The sequence below is a fragment of the Acomys russatus genome, chromosome 27 (genome assembly GCF_903995435.1).
Source record: "Acomys russatus chromosome 27, mAcoRus1.1, whole genome shotgun sequence".
Lineage (NCBI taxonomy): Eukaryota > Metazoa > Chordata > Mammalia > Rodentia > Muridae > Acomys > Acomys russatus.
In genome coordinates, this window is record NC_067163.1 from 41,607,049 (window position 1) to 41,624,600 (window position 17,552).

The 17,552-nt window shown below is 35.8% G+C and overlaps 1 non-coding gene across 1 annotated transcript; it reads right to left on the reverse strand.

The window, feature by feature from the left end:
* Window positions 1-16,625: 16,625 nt before the first annotated feature.
* LOC127210410 (small nucleolar RNA SNORA48) lies at window positions 16,626-16,769 on the reverse strand. The gene has a single exon (XR_007833318.1). It is a non-coding gene; the product is annotated as a small nucleolar RNA SNORA48 (small nucleolar RNA).
* Window positions 16,770-17,552: the final 783 nt, after the last annotated feature.

A 17,552-nucleotide genomic window follows, 5' to 3' on the forward strand; every position in this document is an offset into this window, starting at 1 on the left:
CAAAAACTTTGCTACAGTTCAAATATTGTTTCTTCACTTAGTCCGGATTTTCTCAGACCCAAAGAAAATCACTAGCCACCATTGTAGAAAAAGAAAGTGAAACATATTTTGAATCTTCCAAGCTCACTGAATATGAAGCAAGAATATACCCAAATTCACTGGACTTAGAAGATATGATATTATTAATGATTATTCACATTATATATATCCTTACTAATTATTATTATTATATTCTAATATAATAGGTTTTATATACATAAATGTATAAATCCCATTCTTAATTTTTGATAATTGTGGAAATTAGACATTTCATACAAGCCTTCTTGGCCAGTTTGGGACAAAGTATGCAAAATATAAAATGATAATATGAATCAACCTAAATACATTTTAAAAGTAGCTCTATTTTTCCTTATTTCTTACTCACTAACATATCCACCTTGTTTTATTCTATTAATCTCTATTTCTCTTCCTGAAATTTGCCTCTATCTGTCATCCACTTGCTTATAGTATAAACTGGAAAGTCATATCCATCTCTGTTGAATTCACAGACTGGCTTACACAATTAAAACAACACTCTGCATCCATTACATTTATTTCCAGTACTACAACTACCACCTCAGCCACACGTGCTGTACTTGTATTGACACCATGGGTGATGACTGGCTTTCTTTTTTATACTATTCACTATGAAAAAGACAGAAGGACTTTGTGGATCACGTATTCCATGTAGTTTCACTCTACATCATTATTTTCAAAGTCCTTTCTGTACAACCAGGCTCCAGAGAACTTATAGACCTTCGCTGTTACTTTGGCTTTTAAGTTGACTAGAGTGATTGAGCTGTTGCACTCCTTCGGGATCATGATCAAGCAAACAGGAAGACGATCTTTTGCTTTTAGTGGATTCAGACGGCTGCTCTGGATAGATTCAGTTGCTGTAGTAGGACACGGGTATAAACAGAAAGACTGCATGGAAGGCTGCTGATGATTTGAAGGAAGAGACGATGGTTTGGGTCTGAGTAGTGCTAGAGAGATTGTGGGGGAGCCTTTACATCCTGGACTTATTTTGAAGATGGAAACAAAAAACATTTGTTGGCACTCCAAGAAAGTGTTTGCAAGAAGGGATTTAAGATGAAACTGATTAAGAAGAATTATGGAGTTGCAGTCAAGACATACAGAGAAGAGAATGGTTCAGATGGAAAAGTTTGGGAGGAGTTAGTGAAATTACCTTTTGTTGGAGATGCTAGTGGAGAGATTACATGAATAGTTGCAGATAGCCAGGAGGGCTACATGACAAGAATGGGGACTTGGCAGATGTCAGCTCATCATGACACAAAGCTATCCAACCTGAGAAGTGAGCACAGAGAGAAGAGAAAGGGACTAAGGGCTAAGCCACAGGATACTTCATTGTTAAAAATGTATGAAAATAAGAATTTTTGGAGCCAAAGGGTCTAAATGAACTGAATCTATTTTTAAAAGGGGGGTTCCTTTTTACTTGTGTCAAAGGCAGGATGACTCTGAAATGACAATTGAATTTTTCCTAAAGGTTACCATAGAAATCTAAAAGCTCCTAAAGGCGTGCTTCACCATGTTTGTATGTATTGTTACAAAGGTCTAAATTCCTTTCCCTCGAAATTGATAATATTTGCATTTATGGCAATAGATATTCTTCATGCAGTATAGCATTGTCCATATTATTTCTTGCTTAAGAAAAATACACATCAGGATTATGAACACTTTGAACTTATAATGTCATGATGAGTTAGGAGGAAACAAAGATAACATGTTTTAATCTTCTGAATCGATAACAGACTCAGAAGTCAAAAAATGAAACAACAGGGTTGTGTTCAGTTTTAGATTCCGGTTTGTTCCAAATAACTTTGAGGTCAAACTTTGTTCGACATAATTCCCTGATCTGGAAGAATTTAAGGACGTTAGGGTGGTTTTTGGGTGAACAAAGGAATTCTGTCCTTTTAGTTTTGTTGAGTTCCTGACCCCATAGAGCTACCACTGAATAGCTCGGAGTTTGTCAGAGTGGAGCTGCCAAGGTGGTCCAACTTGTATTGCCTGTCCACTGGGGATCGGGTCAATGACATGAAAGCAAGCAAGCATCTGTGGCATGGAAGCCGTTCAGTTCCAGGCACTTTGCTCTTCTGTGGGCCAGGGAACAATGTCAATGCGCTATCTGCTTAATCACTTTCCTTTGTAACCATGGGATCTGGAGTTTGTAGTCCAACACTTTGTGCTGTGTATTTCTCACTTGCTTGTGTCAGCTGAGACACAGAGCAAATGTTTAGCAAAGGATTCCAAGCTTGTAACAATCCTTAAGCAATACCAAAACGATGTGGAATGTAATCTCCATTTCTCAATTGCTCAGTTATTTCTAAATATAACATCCTTGTATTTTTTTTCCTGAATGGACCTAGTATTGCTCCTTAAATAAAATGATAATTGCAGCAAAATATAACAGTCATTCAGAGTCACACATATCTGGAATCAGGGCCTAACTCTGTTACTTAGCTGAATATAAGGTGATGTATAGTGTCTTTGAGTGTAAACTCTAGATAGATGCTCGGATACAAAGTGGGATTCATAATCAGAAGTACTGGGTTAAGCTAAAAAGCTCACATACTGGATTTCAAGCATTCTGCCCTATTTAAATGTATACTACTGGTAGGATTTCTGCCGCCTCACCCAGGCATTGCTGGTTACGCATTGCTTGGAAGGTAAAAGTATCATTATGAATCACATCCGTCTAGGTTTCAACAAAACTCTATTTTTGTTAGCTTGGCTGTCCCATTACATGCTTCACTAAGTTTCTTCTAAAGAAAATTTTTAATTTTTTTCCCCCAAGGTCCCTTTGATTTTATGTATAGTGCTCTATTTGTTTAGAATGCTCTCCTCATTCTATTTATAGAAGTACTGTTACCATTCATCCCACTGCAGAATGTGCACATTGAGGTCCTATTCCCAAATGAGATGGCATTTGCAGGTTGGGCGTGGGGGAGGTAATTAGGTTGAAATGAAGTCATGATCTGGGATCAGAACTATGGGGTTAGTGTCCTCATAAGAGGAAGAGAGACAGCTCTTCCTTCCATGCCCCTACCTTGGCATGCAACAAAGCAGCCATATATAAGCCACAGTGAGAGTTCTTGCTGGAAACAAAGGGACTGACTTCCAGATATTGGACACCCCACACCCCACCCCACACACACACCACAGCTTCCTGGATTGTGAGAAATGATTTCCTTTCATTTAAGCCACTCAGCCCATGATTTTATTTTGCTCCTCTATCCTAAAAAGAGAATTACACACCCCTTTCCTTTGCTTCTTTTCATATTAACTCACTTTGTTTGTGTCAAGTTGTACTTTAAAACAACCCTCGTCTTAAAAAGATTTCAGAGCCTCATTAAAATAATTTAAAATATAAATCAGGTGGATTTATCTTTTCACAGGGACTTTTATTTTGTGTTCTTAGTAAAATACAGTTAGAACACCAATCATGCCAGGTTTTAGCACTGAGTTGACACCTTCTTATAAATCTAAAAGGGACTGCTAGACCTAATTAACTGTCTTCTATTTACAATTATTCTTTGTAAATTGGTGTCTCTTTAGACAGAAAACATATGTCATGTGATTAATATATCTGGGAAAATTTAAGTGATGCTTTGTTAACTGTGGCTTAGAGGATACTAAGTAAAGCATATTCAAGCAAAGCCAAGTCAATACATTTGATATCAGACAAGGAAGAAAGGGTCATCTGTCTTCAGTTAATTTATACTTTGGTTAGTAGGCCAATAGATGGTAAAAATGAAGGATTCTTTTATATCAGACACTTATAAAGAGACAGATTTTTTTTTCCTGGTAATCTTTTTAAGTTGATATGTTAAATTTAAAACCAACGTGAGTGACGAAATCAGGTGGCTCAGTAGCTCACTAATCAGAGAGATAAGTCCCTGGTCCAAGAAGAAACCACTATTTCACTACCCTAGAAGGACTAAGGATTTTTATATTTCAACATCTTAGTAAGCATGAAAATAAGAGTTTTCAGTAATGCCTTTGCCTTGTTCAATAATTTTTTAAAAAATATCAAAGTTCTCAGAATTCCATTAGGTGTTAGTTAAGTGCAATTAATATTTATGAATGCAATGCAGAACTATGACTATGCTTATGTTATGGGCACGAGAGGAAAACATTGCTTAACATAGGTTAAATGGGAGAATTCTATCTTTTTGCATGTTAATGAGACATAACAAAGAATAAGAAACATATTTGGGAAATATTAATTAGAATTTCTATAGTTTACCAGTTCACAAACAACATCCCCCTCCTCCTCCTCCTTAGATACATTTTTGTTAGATGACACAGTCTGGCCTGTTATACACTATGTAGCTCAGGCTTGCCTGGGACACTACATACAATATTTTCAATGAGGTTTTTCCCACTTAACGGTCTACGGGCATAGAATTCCAAGCCAGCTGCTATTATAAACTGAGTATTGCTGACAACTAACCATGAAGTCTAATAGGACATATTTATTCATTATAATTAGAACATGATGAAGTTTTAAAAATATCTTAATATGCCCCAAAGTCATGAATGTTCTATTGTTTATTTTTATTGTAAAACTTTGGTGTTAACTGTGTATATATTGAAAATTAAGACTCACTTGGATCTGTGTTGGGGGAATGCAATACTTAGGTTGTTACTCTTCCTTTGAATGAATATCCAACTTATCACACCACATGAGCTGAAGATGATGATATATAAAAATATCCTTTCCCATGACAAAACAAAAGAAGATAGATGAACCCTTATTCAAATAAGCAACAGATATAGAGAGAATATCTGAATTAACAAAATCAGAAATGGAAAGGGGGCATTATAACAGATACTGTGGAAATCCAAAGAATCATTAAGTCATACCTTTAAAAACTTTACTCCATAAAATTTGAAAAATCTAAAAGAAATGTATAGTTTTTCAATAGATAACCAACTAACAAAGTTAAATAAATATCAGATAAGTAATTTCAATAGACCTATAACTTCTAGGAAAATAGAAGCAATCCCTAAAATGCTCCCAACAAAACAAAAACAAAAACAAACACCTAGGACCAGACAGTTTTAGCATAGTTTTCTAGTGGATGAGAAACATTTAAAGAGATGTTCAACCCCTTAGCCATCAGAGAAATGCAAATCAAAATGTCTTTGTGATTCCATTATACACCTGTAAGAATGGCTAATTATGACTTCAATTACTTTAATAAATCTTCAACTTGTGCAATTTTATTGTCAGTTTTTGTTTTTAAGGAAGTTGAATATTTCATCTAAAATTCCCTTATTTCTTCCCTATATTTTCTAGATTCTGTTTTTCAGAAGTTTAAATTCACAGCAACACTCAGCAGAAAGCAGGTTCTCACATATATCCCTTTCCCACATAAATCCTCAATTTTTCTCTCTATCAACAGTCTGTGATAACATACCATTACTGTCTAGATTCCAGGGTTTAAGTTAAGTGCTCTTAGTGCCTTTTTTTTTTTTAGTTTTGACAAATGGACAATGAGCCACATCCATCTTGGACTACCATACAAAGCAGCTTCGCTGCCCCAAAATGATTGTGTGCTCTGCGTATTCAGAGTTTTCTGTTCCCAACCCACAGGAAACCAGTGTTCTTTTGCTGTCTGCTGGTGTTGGCCTTTCCAGAGTGTCACATAGTTGGATGAATACACTGTGTAACCATTTAGATTTGGCTTCTTTGTCTTAGTAGCATGCATCCAAGATAGTTGCAGTTCCCCAGGATAGATGTGGCTTTTCAAGTGGTTCCACTGCCTGCCTGGATAGCTACAGTTTATAAATTCTTTCATTTGTTGAGGCGTAAGTGTACTGTTTGTGTCCAATATTTGGCAACTATGAATAAAGATGCTATGATATTCTCTGTGTAGATTTATGTGTGGACATTCTTGTGTTTTCTATTATTATTAGAATCTATAGTGGTTTCCTTTCCTTATCATTAATATTATTAGTTCTTGCTTGATTTTTCTTCTTTTACCACTATCATTTTACTAGGAATTCTCAAATTTTATCAGTTTTTATAAATGAGAAACTTTGGGTATCCTCTAAGGTACATCTGCTTTTTATTTCATTGTTTTATTCTCAGTATTTATTTTCTTGGATATCCTTTGAGGTCAATTTGTCATTTTTCCTAGCTTCCTTAGAAAGAAGCTTGGATCATTCATTCTTTCAATTCCACTGTTTCCCTTTCTATTGTGATAAAATGCATATAACATCAGGTTTATGATCTTAATGACATTATGCATACCTGTCAGTAAGATTTCCATTCATAGAATTGTGTTTACATACCAAACTAGAGCTTTTCATCTTGCAAGGGAACCTACAATCCAACTGTACAATGATTCCCTCTTCTTCTAAACAGCCTTATAAACCACCTTTCTCTCTTCTGCTATCTGTAAATTTGAATACTTTATCTACTCTAAATAAAGGCAGATAATATCATTGTCCACTTTTTGATTGGTCTATTTCATTTAGCATAAAGGCCATCCATGGTGTAACATGCAACAAGATGTTCCTCCTCTTTCAATATTGTTGATATTCTACTGGATGTTTGCATTTTCTTTATTCATTTTACTGATAATGGATGTTTGGAGTGCTTCTATCTCTAATCTATTATAGATAATAATCCTATGATCATAAAGGAGTAGACACCTCTTCAAGGTCTTGATTTGAAATCTTTTGATTATTTACTCAGATTTGGAGTCACTGGATAATATAGTAATTATATTCTGTATTGAGGAACCCCTGAAATATTTGCAGCATAGTACTATACTAATGTAGTGCTGAAAACATCTTAAAACCCAAGCTATTGCATATGTAATCCAATATCTCTGATCTTTGCCAAGAATTTTTATTTTTTATAATCATCCTCTAAATGGGTATCAAGTTTTCACTAACTCATGATTATTGGTGTCAAGTATTGCTTTAGGTGCCCATTAGCTTTCTTGTATGGCTTTTAAAAGTCTCTAGCAAATATTTTGCTTATGTCCTAATCAAGATATTTTACTATTTGTTGTTGAGTTGTAGAAGTCCATTAAATATTCTGGATATTATACGTATCAAATAAATAATCAAGAAAATTTCTATATTCCGGTGTCTTTTCACAGTGCTGTTTCCTTTAGAGTAAATAAGTTATAATTTTATGTAGTTTTCTTTATCTAGCTTTGTTTGTACTATATGTGTGTTTGGTGTTCTATCATCGGTCCATTTTATCTCAATTTCTGTTAAAGATTTAAGATGTCTAAATAAGTCTTTCTACCTATGAATGCCCATTTTACCCAGCTTTATTTAGAAAAACAGTTCTTTCTTTTCCATAAATTTGGGACACCCTTTGCAAAAGTCACATATGATAGCACCTTACTTTTAAAGCCTCTTTCTCTTTATTTGTGTAATTATCTGTCTTTTTGCTGGTCTTGATTACTCCTATTTGTAGTTTTCTGTTCGGAAGTATAATATTTCCAGCATTGTGTTTTATTTTCAAGGTTGTTTTGATTAGAACCCCTTGAGAGGCCTTTCAAGGTTCTTTATAAAGAGCTTTAGGACTTTGATAAATATACAATCGGGATTTTGATAAGGATTATGAAAATTCTCTAGCTACATTTGGGAAATTGAGCATATTTGCCATACAAACTATCTCACCTTATGAGCATTAGAACTTAGTTCCCTTAGAATGCATCTTTGCTCTTTAGTTTTAATAAGACTGTGTAGTTTTAGCACACCAGTCTTTCACTTTATTAAATAAATTTGCACTTAAGTTTTTCTTTGAAATGATAGGGAACTGTGTTTATTGACTTAGTTTTTCCTCAAATTTTTTGTTATTAGATATGGAAACACAACTGGGTTTTGTGTGTTGACTTTGTGCATCTTCACTGGATTTGTTTATTAATTCTATCAATCAGGACTTTTGTGTGGAAACTTTGCAGTTTTGTACATATTGGGTTGTGTTTTGCAAACAAAGATTATTTTACTTTTCTTCTTGTAGTTCAGATCCCTCTCTTTTCTCCCTCCTCCCTCCCTCCCTCCCTCTCTCTCTCTCTCTCTCTCTCTCTCTCTCTCTCTCTCTCTCTCTCTCTCACACACACACACACACATGCACACAGACATTAACTCATTCTGCATAATATACTCAGTACTTTGTTGAACGGTAGTAGTAAAGAGTGATCGCTTTTGCCTTGTTTTAGGTCTTAGAAAAGAAGGTTTCAGGTTTTTGAGGTTGACTTTGGTCTTAGGTACAAGGCTTCCTGCTCCTCCACTTTGAGAAGGGGTCCCGTGTAAGTCAGGCTTTCTTTGAGATGAACATGGCCTTGAACTCATGATCTCTCTGTCTCCATTTCCTCCTCCTTCTCCCTCCTCCTCCATCTATTCATTCTCCTCCTCACACCACCTTCCTATTCTCCTCCTTTTCATCTTCCTCCTCCTCCCCCTCCTTCTCCTCTTCCTCCCACTTCTCATCCTTTTTTCTCTAAACTTTAAAAAAAAAAATTTGTTAACTTGGCATCCTGATTGTAGCCTCCTCCCTCATTGCCTCTGGATCCCAGCCTCCCTCCCTCATACCCCCTCCCTCCCTACCCTAGTCCTCAGAAAAGTGAGCCCCTCTTCCCCTAACATCTGCCCTCAGCCTATCAAGTCTCATCTGTGCCATGTATGTCCTCTTTCTCTGTGTCCTGGCGAGGCAACCCCACCAGGGGTAAGCGATTGACATGAAAGATGGCACAGTCCATGTCAGAATTAGTCCCTACTCTCCATATTGTAAGGCCCATAGGAGACTTGCTGCCTAATTACTACATCTGAGCAGAGGGTCTAGGTCCACATCATACATGGCCCCTGGTGTATCAGTCTATGTATTGTAGTGTGGTTATCCTGTATTGTGTGGCTAATATCTGCTTATGAGTGAATATAGACCATGCATGTAGGAAGAAGTCAAATTATCACTATTCTCAGATGATATGATAGTATACATAAGTGACCCCAAGAAGTCTACCAAGGAGCTCCTACAGCTGTTAAATACCTTCAGCAAAGTGGCTGGATACAAAAGCAATTCAAGAAAATCGGAAGCTCTCCTTTATACAAAAGACAAACAGGCTGAGAAAGAAATTAGGGAAACAACACCCTTCACAATAGCCACACACACACAAAAAAAATATCGTAGTGTAACTCTAACCAAGCAAGTGAAATATCTGTATGAGAAAAAAAATCAAATCTCTGGAGTAAGAAATTGAAGAAGATATCAAAAAAAAAAAAAAAAAAAAAAAGGAAGAATCTCTCATGCTCATGGATTGGTAGGATTAATATAGTAAAAATGGCCACCTTACCAAAAGGACTCCACATGTTCAGTGCAATTCCTATCAAAATGCCAAAAGAATTCTTTACAGATCTTGAAAAAACAATTCTCTACTTCATTTGGGAAAAAAAAAAAACCCTCAAATAGCCAAGGCAATCCTGTACAACAAAAGATGCGTCTAAATAGGTGTTTTAAGTTGATAGACATGAGATATGGTAAATACTGACTTACATTCATAATTTTAGACTCACCAAGATAGGAAAGATGTTTTCTTCAAGGATTCCAAATTCAAATAGCCAAAACATTACGAATGTAACATTTTTATAATTCCTGTTTGTTTCATGGTTCTTCTTGTTGAATGTAGTGTACTGTATTTATGTGTAATAATATAAATGTATACGTTAAAACAAAAACAAGGTCCCTCTTTTTTTCATCTTCTTCCTCCTTTTTTTTTCATCTTCTTTCCCCATGAAGTCCAGTTTGTGTTTCCCAGATAATATTACAACTGGGGCCTGCAGTGGTGTATGATCAGTAGATCTTTTTAATGTCCTGTAAAATTTACCATGCTAACAATTTGTTTAGAGATTTACGCAAATGTTCATCAGGTTTCCTCTTATATAGTTTTCTGTTGTTGTTATTAGAATAATGTTAGCATCAAAAGTAAAATTAGAAGTCTTCCTGTTTTTCAGTTTATTGAAGGAAATGTGTTATTTTTAAGTTGTTGATAGAATTCATCAGCAAAATCATCTACTCTTTGAATAATTTTGTTGGTGTTATTTTTATTATATATATATATATATATATATATATATATTTTTTTTTTTTTTTTTTTAAATTACTTCATGCTGGGCATGGTGGCACATGCCTATAATCCCAACACTCAGGAGGCAGAGCCACGTGGATCTCTGTGAGTTCAAGGCCAGTTTGCTCTACAAAGCAAGTCCAGGACAGCTAAGGCTATGCAGAGAAAGGTTGTCTTGAAAAACCTAAAAAAAAAAAAAAAAAAAAATTACTTCATGACTCAAGTTTTTAGGATACATGTTTCTAGGAATTTATTCAGCGTAAAATTCTTGTTTTATTTATGTCTTCTCAGTCTAGACAAGATTCCATCAATTTCCTTGATCTTAAAAAAAGACAAAGCAAAAAACCTCTGCATTACACTGATATCTTTCCTATTGATTTTTCTAGTCTGCATTTTATTTTATTGCTCTAACCTTTGTTATAGCTTCCTTCCAGTAAATTTAGAGTTAGCTTATTCTTCTTTTTATAGTTCCTATAAATCCTAAATTTAGGTTCTTGAGATCAGCAGCAGTGTGCAGCAATTCAAGGTGCTTGTTACCAAATCTAGAGATCTGATTCCATGGCTAGGACGCACATGGTAAAAGGCGAGAGCAGCGCTCCCTCAGGTTGTCTTCTGGTTGCCACATACTCACTGTAGCATATGAACTCTCTCTGTGTCTCTCACTGTCTCTCCACCCCCCCCCCCCATACACACATCATTAGAGATGTTTCAATTCTTTTATCATGGTAAATGCTCCTGTTAGTATCATTTGATTGTAGCATATTCATCTTGGTATGTTTTTGTTTTCATTTCTATGCAGTTGCTAAATTCTTTGTTATTTCTTTGACTAATTACTTGTGTGACTGCTGTGTTAATTTGTACATATTTCATGCTTTTAAAACGTTTTTTAATTAATTTATTGACATTACAACTCAATTTTTCTCCCATCACTCATATCCTTCCATTCCTCCTACCCTCCCACCCCCACCCTGCCTTTAGTCCAAGGGGGGTCTCCTCTCCCACTTTATGGTCGCAGGCTAACAAATCTTATCTTGGTAGTCTGCCTATTCTTTCTTTGAGTGCCATCAGGGCTCCCCAACAAGGGGAGGTCATCAAATATGGGGCACCATGTTTTCTATCTATTGATTTCTAGTCTCATCCCATTGTGCTCTCAGAAAATACTCTATATGATTTAAAACTCTTTACATCTGTTGAGACTTGTTTTGTGTGTAATATGTGTCATATTTGGAGTCCATTCCTTTCATGTATAGAAAAATTATATCCCACTGTTCACGCATAGTGTTTTTTTTAGGTCCAGTTTCCTTTATTGATTTTATGTTCCCTTTTCCTGTTTTTTTTTTTTTTTTTTTTTTTTGTAGCTGTTTGTATCAGTAACTATAAGTGGGTACTGTTATACTATGTAAAAAAATGTAAATGTTGCCAATTCACATTTTAATTTTTGGAAATTTCTATTAAATAATGGATTGGTTATGGTATTTTAATAATACTTAGTTTTTAATTTTTATGTATTATTTTTACTTAAAAAATATTTATTATTATGTATACAGTGTTCTACCTGCATGTCCACCTGCAGGCCAGAAGAGGGCATCAGATCTTACTATAGATGGTTGTGAACCACCATGTGGTTGCTGGGAATTGAACTCAGACCTCCAGAGGAGCAGCAGTCAGTACGCTTAACCTCTGAGCCATCTCTCCAGCCCCCATAGGTTGTTTGTTTTAGTGATTCATTCACTTTTACTTTATGTACATTGGTGTTTTGCCTGCATGTGTGTTGTGTGGAGTTATAGACTGTGAGCTCCTATGTGGGAATTGAGCATGGGTCCTCTGGAAGAATAGCCAGTGTTTTTAACTGATAAGCCATCTCTTCAGCCCCAATACTTAGCTTTTTCTCCATCCTGCTGCCTTAGTTCCTGTCACCATGCCTATGTCCTCCTATTGCCCCTTTTTTTCTTCCAGTTATGCTCATTTTATTTTTGTGTAGGATGTATTCAGTCATTCTCTGTCCCTAGGATTTCTTTTTTCTCTTTTTCTGGTCTTCATTATTATTTCAAGAACTACTGGTATAGGAAAAATTGAGGTTTCCTCTTTGTGTTCTTAGTCTCAATAATAAAAGTTTGATAATGATCTCACATAAAAAGCACACGCCAAAATTAATAGTGATGTGATGCTTCTTCTTTACAATATTATTTATTTACTTATATTTCAAATTCTTTATTTTTCTTTTTGAGATTATAATATAATTACACCATTTCCCCTTTCGCTTCTTTCTCCAAACCCTCCCAAAATTAAATATAATGGCCTCATTTTAGATGAACTGTTTTTATACATATATGCACACACATGTATATTTATTACATAATAAGCTTTATTATACATAAGATAATTATATGTAATTAAACATTAGAAATGATTTATTTGGTTGTGAGCCAGGCTTTAATGGCTAAACCATCTCTCTAGCCTAAGATCCATGTATTGCAAGAAAATCTGTGGTGTTTGTCTTTTTGAATCTGACTGATTTTACTTTAATTATATGAAATGTTTCCAGTTCCACTGATTTCCCTGAAATGTCATGATTTCTATTTTATTTATGGCTAAATAAAATGCCCTTATTTGTATGCACCATATTTTCTTCATTCATCTGATAATGGACAATTTATGCAGGTTCCTGTTGCTTTCCTCTTGTGAATAGTAATATGCAGATGAATAGAATATGCATATGTCCCAGTTCTAGAACTGACAGCCCATGAGATATATACCCAGGAGTAGCTTGCTGAGTCATATGGGAGATTTGGTTTTAGTTGTTTTGAGAATTTTCTATGCTGATTTCCACCGTAGCTATACCAATTTCATCCCCATCACCAGTGAACAAGGCTCCCTATTCACACACATTCTCACTGACAATATTTATTTGTCTGATGTAAGCCATTCTTACTCCAATGAAATGGAATCCAAAAGCCATTTTACTTTGAATTTCCCTGATGTGTAAGGAGGTTGGACAATTAAAAAATATTTACTGCCCATGTTTACTTATTTGAGAACTGTCTGTCGTTTATCAGCTCACTAATTAAATTAAAAGAGGCTTTTTGATGATTAAAAACACATTTAAATATTGACCTTGTATATAAAATACAGACAGTAAAGACTTTCTTCTATTGTGTAGGTTATGTCTTCCCCCTGTTGAAAGTTTCTTTTGTTAGACAGAAGATTCTTATTTCAAATAACTCCACTTGTCAGTTTCTTGGGTTATTTTCTCTGTTATTGAAATCCTTTTCAGAAAGTTCTTCCCTATGGCCATATCTTGAAGGGTGCTTCCTAGACATTTTTCATGGTTTCAGATCTTGTGTTAAGGATTTTAATTCCATTTAAAGTGGCTTCCCCTCCCACAGGTGACACTATAAATCTAATTCCATTGTTCTGTGTATAAATATGTAGTTTTCCCATAATCATTTTTGAAACATTTATCTGTCTGACACTTTGTGTATTTATTTCTGGGACTTCAGATCTGTTTCATTGGTGTTAGATCTGTTTTGTGCCAGTATCATGCTGTCTGTATCTCTATAATTCTGCAATATTACCTGAGGTCAGATGTTTTGACAGCACCAGCACTGAAAAAATCAAAACAAGTGAGTACCTTAAGAATGGGCCCAACATTTTGCTAGCTGTATAATAGACAGAAGAATGATATATAAAATACATAAAGAAACCAAAGGAATAAATAACCCAAATGGGAAGATTTAATGGAAATGTGACAACAAACATAAAAATACCCCAAACAATCAATGAATATACTAAGGAAATGAACAGACATTTCTCAACGGTAAGGTACAAATAGCCTGCAAGTATAGGAGTGAATGTTGAACATCGTAAATCATTAGGTTTATACAAATTAAAAATTAAAATTAGACTCTCTTTCACTGGCTATTATTGCCTTTAATTAAGAAGACAAATGACAAGAAATGTTGGTCAGAAAGGGAATCCATGTATACTGCTGGTAGAATGTAAATTAGCTCATCTTCTATGGAAATCATGAAAGTCCCTCCATATGCCAATAGTGGGGCTACAATATGACCAAGACATACCATGCATGAATATATACCCAATGGACTTCAAGCAATATGGCATAGAACTCTGTGTTTATGACAGCACTTTTTTTTTTTTTTTTTTTTTTTTTTTTTGCATTTTGAGACAGGGTCTTCCTGTGTACTCTTGGCTGTCCTTGGCTCGCTTTGTAGAGCAGGCTGGCCACGAACTCACAGCGATCTGCCTGCCTCTGCCTGTTGAGTGCTGGGATTAAAGGCGTGTGCCACCACCGCCCAGCTTATTGCAGCACTTTTTATAAGAATAAGCCTAGGTGTCTATCCACAAATGAATGGTTAAAGAAAATGTGTGTGTGTGTGTGTGTGTGTGTGTGTGTGTGTGTTGTGGAGTGTGTATTAGTGCTGGTTAGTTTGACATCAACTTGATAGAAGCTAGAGTTATCTGAAAGGAAGGAACGTTAACTGAGGAAATGTCTCTATAGGATGTGACTGTAAGGCATTTTCTTAATTAATGATTGATGGAGGAGGTCCCAGCTCACTGTAGGTGGTGCCATCCCTGGCCTGGAGGTCCTGGGTTCTATAAGAAAGTAGGATGGGCAATCCAGTAAGCAGCATCCCTCCATGGCTTCTGAACCTGTTCCTGCCATTAGGCTTTTGCCCTTTGTGAATTCCTGTACTGGCTTCCTTTGGTTATGAAGAGTACTGTGGAATTGTCAGACAAATAAATCCTTTCCTACTCAAATGGTTTTGATCATAGTATTTTGTGGCAGCAATAGAAATCTTAACACACACACACACACACAAATCATTTGACTAAGCATAAAGAAGAATGAAATTATGTTGGAAACTTGGATCACATATTAAACAAAATAATCGAAATTCAGGAAGACAAATACCACATTTTTCTCTTGTTTGTGGATCCTAGAGTTTATATACATATGTGGTGTCACATATATGTATATATATATGTATATATATATATGTATATATATATACATACACAATGTCATGAAATAGAAGCAGGGCAGAAGAATAAAGAGACTAATGAAAAGGGAGCATAAGGGGCAAAGAAGAGCATCTGGGGTTGATTATAGAAGATGCACACAATACATTTATTTGAAAATGCCTATGCTTCCTATCCCTTATAGAACTTTCTACCATAAACTTAAAAATAAATATTTTATACGTATATACTTTTAAGCTTTTAGCAATTTGAATCTAATCATGTATATTTTAGCAATTTAAATCAAATCATACCACACCTCACCCTAACCTAATTTTATATATTTTTGAACTATTATTAATTTTACCTATGTCAAATTTCCGGTAAATAGTTCTGCAGCTGTGATCTTTCTACTCCTGTCTTTAAGCTTAGATTGTAATATCCTGTGCCGGTATGTGTGTGTTTGCTTTTACCACCGAGATTTGTGCTTTCATATGCTGTCATGTTGTGATTTAGTATCTTTTCATTTCAATTTGAAGAACTCCCTTCAGCACATCTTGTAAGGCAGGTCTAGTGATGAACTTCCTTCATTTTTGTTTCTCAAGGGAAGAATTTTCCTTTTATTATTGAAAGATGATAAAGTATTCTTGGTTGACAGGATTCTGAATATATCATTCAATTCCTTCCTGACTTTTAAGGTTTCTGCTAAGAATTCCACTGAGTCTGATGAGAGTTTTCTTGTAAGTGATGAATTTATTTTCTCTTGTGTCTTTCAAGATGCCTTTTGTCTTTGATAAATTCCCATATCAGTTTTCTTCCACCTGAAGATTTTCGCTTTTGTGTCTTTGGCAAAGCAGACTTCTGGTACCCACTCTTTTGGTTACTCTGAGAATGAGTATATTTCACATTCATTCCTGAATAGCATTTTAGGTGAGTATAAAACTTTTACCTGCCACTCCATAGTGCTGCATCCAGTGAGGACCAGGACCAGTTATGCTTAGCCTCTGGATAGCCATGTGCTCCCTGGTGGCTGCCCCAACCTGGGTCATCCCCACGTTCCCTAATGGTAATATGAGCCAGGGACATGAATACTGGCCCCTGCTGCTGCATAGCCATGGACTCAGACATGGCCCTCAGTAGCAGCTTAGGCTGGGAACTCACCATGGCCCCATGTGATGGAGCTGGCCACTCTAACAGGTTACTCCTTTCCATCCTCAAGTCTCCAGTTTACCTTCTCTTCATAATGCTCAAGATGTTCCACCTCTCTTTCTCTCCCAACTGACCACAACATATTAGCACATTCATGGTCACTCCAGCTTCAGGCTGGCCCATGGGTGATATCCTAAACCCATACTGGATGGCATAGGAGCAGGTGTGTGTCTATGGCCCACCTGTGCTGTGAGCTGGAGGACAGATGGTCCACACGTCTCTGTCTGCCTTCCTCTACCCGGCCTGTGCTTACTGGATATGATTTGACTTGATTGGAGTGGATTTTTATGAGTGCTAATGATAAGACAGCTATGGCCAACAAGCCAGTCAACAAACTAGGATAAACAAATGACTGCCATCTGCTCTACCTCTGCCTGACATAAGAATACCACCACCAATAAGGTATCTCTTTGCCCATTGCCTGGGGGAGGAGTTGCTGCTCATATTCTATCTAGAGCTTTGCTTTTATTCTTCTGTATAGGACTTTGTATTTAATCACAGAACATGTATAGTAGTGAGGAAGTACTGTAAATGTTTTTTGCTTATTTTAGTATTATAATTTTAATACATGGAGAATTTCACACATGAATTCAATGTGTTTTGATCATATCCATCTCTTACTTTCTATTGCCAACTTCATCTTTCTGTCTTGATCCAGGCTTCCTGTCTCCCTCCTCCTCCTCTTGTTCTTCTTCTTTCTCTTTTCATTTTGCTCCATATAACTGAATGCAAGTAATTTTGCTGTATATGCATAGGTTCAGGCTGTCCACTATAGCCATATTCTTGAAAGTACCTCATTCTCCTCCCCCTAGCAGCCATTGATTTCTTGCTGTTCCTCCGCTAGGTCTGAGCCCTTGTGAACCTTAAAATGTCCTGCACAGTTATCCAGTTGTCATCAAATCAACATAGTAATCTTATGACAAGAGCATTCCACATACACTATAGTTTGAAACAATATACCAACTACACTGCTGTTTAGTGTGTGCATTTATGTCATGGACATAAAAACGAATCACTTAAATATTGTGCTTTATCTTTTTTACTAGGCCAATTCCAAAAGAACTACCCTGACCTCATGAATAATATCGAATTTTAAATTGAAATTTTACTTTCTCTTACTGTTTTTTCTATGATGCTCTTGAAACAATGTTATTGTAATCCATTCATTTTTGATGACAGAATGATTTGTTAGTTGAAGAATTTAGGCAAAAC